Source organism: Cydia splendana, chromosome 13 (assembly GCF_910591565.1).
Source record: "Cydia splendana chromosome 13, ilCydSple1.2, whole genome shotgun sequence".
In the NCBI taxonomy this organism is placed as follows: domain Eukaryota; kingdom Metazoa; phylum Arthropoda; class Insecta; order Lepidoptera; family Tortricidae; genus Cydia; species Cydia splendana.
In genome coordinates this window covers 3,742,071-3,748,550 of record NC_085972.1, presented here as the reverse complement: position 1 = coordinate 3,748,550, position 6,480 = coordinate 3,742,071, and the positions used below count along the sequence as shown (strand labels likewise).

The 6,480-nt window shown below is 39.8% G+C and overlaps 1 long non-coding RNA gene across 1 annotated transcript in view; it reads left to right on the top strand.

The window, feature by feature from the left end:
- Positions 1 to 8: 8 nt before the first annotated feature.
- Positions 9 to 6,480, top strand: part of LOC134796434 (uncharacterized) — a 65,099-nt gene continuing 58,627 nt past the window's right edge. Inside the window, exon 1 of the long non-coding RNA XR_010144933.1 lies at positions 9 to 64. This is a non-coding gene — a long non-coding RNA (uncharacterized LOC134796434). The remainder of the gene's footprint in view (positions 65 to 6,480) is intronic.

Here is a 6,480-nt window from a genome sequence, read left to right as displayed (position 1 = left end):
AGGTTCTTAAAAAAGAGTGTACAGGTTTTTAAAGGGTCGGCAAGGCGCATGTAATATCCCTGTAGTTGCAGGCGTCCATAGGCTACGGTGACTGCTTACCATCAGGCGGACCGTAAGCTTGATTGCCACCGACGTGGTAGTGTTTATGTTTATGAAATTTAAGTGTATGTTAGTCTATATATAAGGTATACCTATCTAAACATGGGCTTTGTCGCCTGAATTAAATTTAAAAATATACAAGACAGACGGACGGACGGACGGACGGACGGACGGGCGGACGGACGGACGGGCGGACGGACGGACGGACGGACGGACAGCGAAGTCTTAGTAATAGGGTCCCGTTTTACCTTTTATAAAAAGAACCCTAAAAACGAGATCGCCCCTAACTAAATTGCAATTTTTTTAGCAATTGTCACAATTATAACTATTATAAGTATTTAAAACTGCTTTCCTACAGAATTACCTATTTAAGCTATCGGGATCGGCATCAGAAAGGATGGACAGGCTGTTTATCTGTCTTATCCTGACAATTAAATAACAGACACCAATTTATTAACTTTCACAGGCTGAAGGCAGGAATGGCCCGATTTACATACTCAAGCTATTTTATTTATTTATTTTAAACTTTACTGCAGAAAATATGTAAATAGCATAAAAGGCCGACTTAATGCCTTAAGGTGGTTCGTTTTCCATACAAAAAACAATTGCGTTATATTAAGTAATTACACACTATTACTACATAAATATACAGGGCACTACAGGGGTGTTACATGCGCCTTGCCGACCCTTTAAAAACCTGTACACTGATTTTTCTAGGGTATTGTTTCTTGGTAGCCTATTTATAGTTTTTTTTTTCAGAAATTCCGCGTAACTTTGAAAGCAACACGCCGATGGTGAACAACAATTGTGATTTCAAACCTAAACAACAATTCATTCATCATATCAAACCTAAGCCACAGACGCCCACTGAACAAATGCCGCATCGCAATTCTGGTGGTAAGTTTTAATACTGTCATATCAACCAAAAGATGACCACTATCCGACCGAAGTTTCGGTTTTGTTTTCAGCAGGTGTGGCAGCCCCAAAATAATTTGAAGACAATATCTACGTTTATTTTTTCCATCGTGAGGAAACCGGAGTAATCCCTTAAGGCCTAGTTTACCCTCTAGGTTGAAAGGTCAGATGGCAGCCGCTTTCTTAAAAACTAGTGCCACGCCAATTCCTGGGATTAGTTGCCAAGCGGACCCCATGCTCCCATGAGCTGTGGCAAAATGCCGGGACAACGCGAGGAAGATGATCTACGTTTGTTTTTCAGAATCAGAATCAGAATTGTTTATTGCACTCATATTAGTATATAGTTCTTAAAAACTACTTTTAGTAGGTACAACTAAAACTAGTTAGTAGTCGTTTTTGTACTCCATTTTGGATTTCACGGGCCTATAAATCCCGGTCTTTTGATAGGCTTGCGTGGGGATATAGATCCAACACGTAGAGGCCCCTTGGAGAGCTTTAATGTCATGTAGAACGCCTGCTGGAACCCGTAGTAGTTTATTATTGTTATTTAGTCTAATTAAATTTGTATTTTTTTCCGCCGAGGGTCAACAGCAATTGTGATTTCAAAACTAAGCAACACACCATAAATTATGATATTAACAAAGTTTCAATTCAGCGCAAAGAAACATTCGAAAGTCGATAGATGCGCTCATGTTTATGTAGTAACAGTGTGTAATTACTTAATATAACGCTATTGTTTTTTGTATGGTAAGCGAACCACCTTAAGGCATTGCACTCAACCAACTGGGCTAAACAGAAATTTGCTAAGGTGGGGTGGTCATTTTAATGATCAAACTTGACTAGGTTAAGTATTTTTAGAGAGGTAGAAAGGAGACCGTCGATTTGGTTACACTTGGGCCTAGAATATACCTACTCTAGCATATACGATTGAAATGGACCTCAAATTAACGGCACGGGCTCGATATTCAAACAAAAACGTCACTTTTGACGCTGACATATCCGATCCATATCGTATCTTTAGCAAATTTTTGACGTATCTTAAAATTCGAATCAGGCCGTTATAGGCTCCCGTTCGCTAGTGCCCGGCGACTACGTAGGTCTAATAATAACCCCTATGGGTAGATTAGGTAGGTGCTGTAAAACCATCCAACTGCCTATAGTCAAAAGGCTCCCAAATAAGGTCCAAAATTAACTTGAAGGTCTAAAGCACGCAAAGCTCTTTATGCAAGGAGTAGACTCCGGTTGGAGCAAAAAGCTTTGGAAACTTAGCAAAAGACATAACAGGGGTGTTTACTGGCCATTACGGGGTCAAAGGAATTCTGGCCAAGATGGGAGACTCTGACAACACCGATGGTCGGTATGTGTGGCGAAGAGGAAGAGACAATAAAACACCTAACGTGTGGATGTCACGCCCTCGCCAGACAAAGAATGAAGGACTTTGGAGCAGGATATCTGGAACCAAAGGACTTTAAAACGCTACCCATGAGCTCCATCATCTGGCACATGGAGATGGTGGGAAAATTGAGTAGTTGACGGATCTTTCCTAGGGGGTAATTGCACAAAAGATCCCTATGGGTCGAAGTGTATCCGCAAGGGCCCCCGAAAACGATAAGATAAGATAACTTGAATGTTTTCGGCCAGGTGTAACTATTATTTAAATGTCGTAAATCTGACAAAATCATTAAATTGTAGGTACCTAAATGAAAAATAAGGCGACAAAACCAAAGAGAACATTGGAATTTAAACTTAATTACGTATTGGACTTGTGGAACTGAATTATAGTTGGGATGGATTCACGGAATGTCGTTCTTAATTTTCTTTCGATACCCACTTTTTCTTAGGAGGTACTTACCGCAACGAGTTTGTGCGAAACTTTTATTCCTCTCGACGCCAGTCAAGTTGCGATTCTGATAGTCGCTTCCGAACGCCGGCTCCGGTCGGAATTGCATTTGCCTTTCCATTTGCACCTCTCTTTGCATATGTTGATGCCCTATGAAATTACATTTTCTGTGTAACGGTGATAGCTGTTTTGAATTTAGAAGCATGGAATATTGTGGATCATAGGGCATTTGACTACTAGTCAAATCAGTTTCTTTTTTCGAACTGTCAAAACGATTTGCGGAATTTATATGAAATACTAGCATGTGACGTCACGATCAAATTACCTACTCTTTATAGTTTTATACGGGTTTTAAAATAAGTAATTGTGTTTATAAATAACTGCTGTCTACGTTTCTCTATTAATCTTCTGGTGCTTTATTACTTCCATGGTGTAAAATAATTTCTTTTAAATACAGTCAAATACCCTAATATACCTGACCTGACGCGTCGCGTCGAATACCTAATGGACAATTCCTCCAAGTAGCTTTTGGACAGGTTTAATTTAAAAAATAAATGAATTTAGAGTTCTGAGTACTATACTTCTATTTATACTCCGAACTCCGAATTTTTTTTATTAACACATAGCACATAGTAGATAATTTAGTTTATAAAGCGAAGAATATTATGCCGCTGTATACACTCGTCGAGAGACGCCGAGAAAGACCGAGAACGAGTGTGTACATACTTACTGGTCTCTTCTCGTCTAGCTCTTACTCGTCTCTTCTCGCCTTCTTCTTGAATCAGAGCGGTGCCGAAACTCTCGGCGAGTGTGTACAGCCGACATTAAGCTTACCTGCCGTATATTGAGCGATGGAGCTTGAATACGATGCCAAGTAGTTAGGATCGATACCAGACATTATTTGAGTCTGACCTTGCATCATCTGAAATTATTTATTGTATTTTTAATTGTTTCTTGTGTAGCGTAATTCGCCAGTAACTGGCCACTTTTAGTAATTGGCCACCAAATGAATTCTATTCACCTATAAACAGAATTCATTTTAGTTTATGGTTTCAATAACTGGCCAGCCTTCAATAACTAGCCGCCTTATACTAAAATGAATTCTGTTTATAGGTGACTAGAATTCATTTTTAGTTTAGGGTGGCCAGTTACTAAAACCGGCCAGTTACTGGCGAATTACCCTATTACATTTATATTTAATTTGGCGATTTTTCAGAGAAAATAAATAGAAGTTTGAATAACAGCCATCTTAATTTTTTTATATTTTTATATTTATTTCGCGCTGCGTTGTTTGAGAGTTGAGAGAGATTGGACCGGTGTCCCAAAAGGGGTCATCCATCAATTACATCGGGTTCTCGAGTGGCGACCACGTACCGGAAGGCACAGCGTGGGTAGACCCCCCCACAAGGTGGACTGATGACCTGGTAAAGGTCGCGGGAGTCCGCTGAATGCGGGTGTAGTGGCGCAAGACCGGTCATTGTAGCACTCTTTGGGGGAGGCCTATGTCCAGCAGTGGACGTCCTCTGGCTGATATGATGATGACGATGATGATGATGATGATTAATTACATCACACAAAATTTCGATTTTTTAGACCCCTCTCCCCCCTTGTCACACTTTGTCATAGGTAAGAGATAGGTCTTTAACACATACTGTCCAACTTGGCATGTTACTTAATATGTAGATGAACTCAAAGGAAGTTTGCAAGTCCGAATCTGGCCCGAAGCGGTGAATTTTCCCATTTTTTTTAACCGACTTCCAAATCTCAAAAGGAGGAGGTTATCAATTCGGTTGTATGTTTTTTTTAAATGTTAGTTACTCCATAGGTATCTCCGTCATTTCTGGACCGATTTTGAAAATTCGTTTTTTGTTTGTAAGTAGGTATATACATACAGATTGGTCCCGTTTTTGTCAAATCGCAGTTGTGATGATGGGATCCATGAGAAATCGAGGGAACTCCTCAAATGTTAAAGGCATACATATAGTAATTTTAGTATTTTCATCAACAGATCAAGCATTTACATTTAAAAAAGTGACATTTGATGAAGTGGAACTGCTGATGATGATCAGACTGGAACTCGTCAACGACGCATATTTAACGTTTGGCGATTTGTCCTATTGAAGTCGGTTTTTTTTCTTAAAAAATATTTAATTAACAAGTTATGCACTTACATTTGTAGGCGTTGGAGCGTAAGACTTTTGTGGCAGACCGTATCTGTTCTCTCGCGCATTCTGGAATTCTGAGCCGTAAGGCGTGTAGAATTGCTCGGGGCTGGGACAATGTGACATATTATCAGAGACATGTATATATATAGACTGTGAACTGTGGAATGAACTGTCGCCCACGGTATTTTCGGACTGATACGACCTTCAAACCTTCAAAAAAAGAGCGTACTTATATCTTAAATTCCGGCAACGCACTTGTAACCCCTCTCTAGTCTGGCAGATGTTTATGGGCGACGGTGATTGCTTACTATCAGGCTACTCGTTAATTCTTTTGCTCCTCCTATATCATTTAAAAACCGCCCAAGTGCGAGTTGGACTCGCGCACGCAGGGTTCCGTACCATTACGCAAAAAACGGCAAAAAAAAAAGCACGTTTGTTGTAGATATGGGAGCCCCACTTAAATATTTATTTTATTTTGTTTTTAGTACCTATTTGTTGTTATAGCGGCAACAGAAATACATCTGTGCAAAGCCTGGTGACAGACAGACGGACGGACAGACGGACAGTGCATGGAGTCTTAGTAATAGGATCCCGTTTTGAGGGTTCCGTACCCAAAGGGTAAAACGGGACCCTATTACTAAGACTTCGCTGTCCGTCCGTCCGTCCGACCGTCCGTCCGTCCGTCCGTCCGTCTGTCTGTCACCAGGCTGTATCTCACGAACCGTGATAGCTAGACAGTTGAAATTTTCACAGATGGTGTATTTCTGTTGCCGCTATAACAACAAATACTTTAAAAACAGAATAAAATAAAGATTTAAATGGGGCTCCCATACAACAAACGTGATTTTTTACCAAAGTTAAGCAACGTCGGGAGTGGTCAGTACTTGGATGGGTGACCGTTTTTTTTTTGGTTTTTTTTTCGTTTTTTTTTTTGCATTATGGTACGGAACCCTTCGTGCGCGAGTCCGACTCGCACTTGCCCGGTTTTACTCTTTGGGTACGGAACATATAAAGTGTAATTCTAGTTAACCTAGGTACCTACTTAGATAATTAAGGGTCATAAACAAAGATTTAGGTTCTAACTTGTCTTTGTTGTTACCGAATTAGCACTATTTTGATACAAACCAAAGCTACGTCCCTGATAGAAGAACTAAATACCTACCGAACTGATAAACCCAAAATTTTGTAAGGAACTCTAAAAATGTATTATAATTTAATTACGCTTAGCCTGATTATTCACATATATAACAGTTTGTCTATATTTGTAAGTAGGTAGGTACTTTAAAATAAGCAAGACTAACGAAAAAATGACGCCCTCTTGAGAAAATGTTTATTTAAGAGGAAAACGAAAAACAACTTGTTGTCTTCGTTACAAATACGACGCATTGTCTGTCTTTATTTATTAACCCATCTCTGGTATAATGTAGGTTTCGTTGGGCACACCTAGGGCTTTAGGAATGT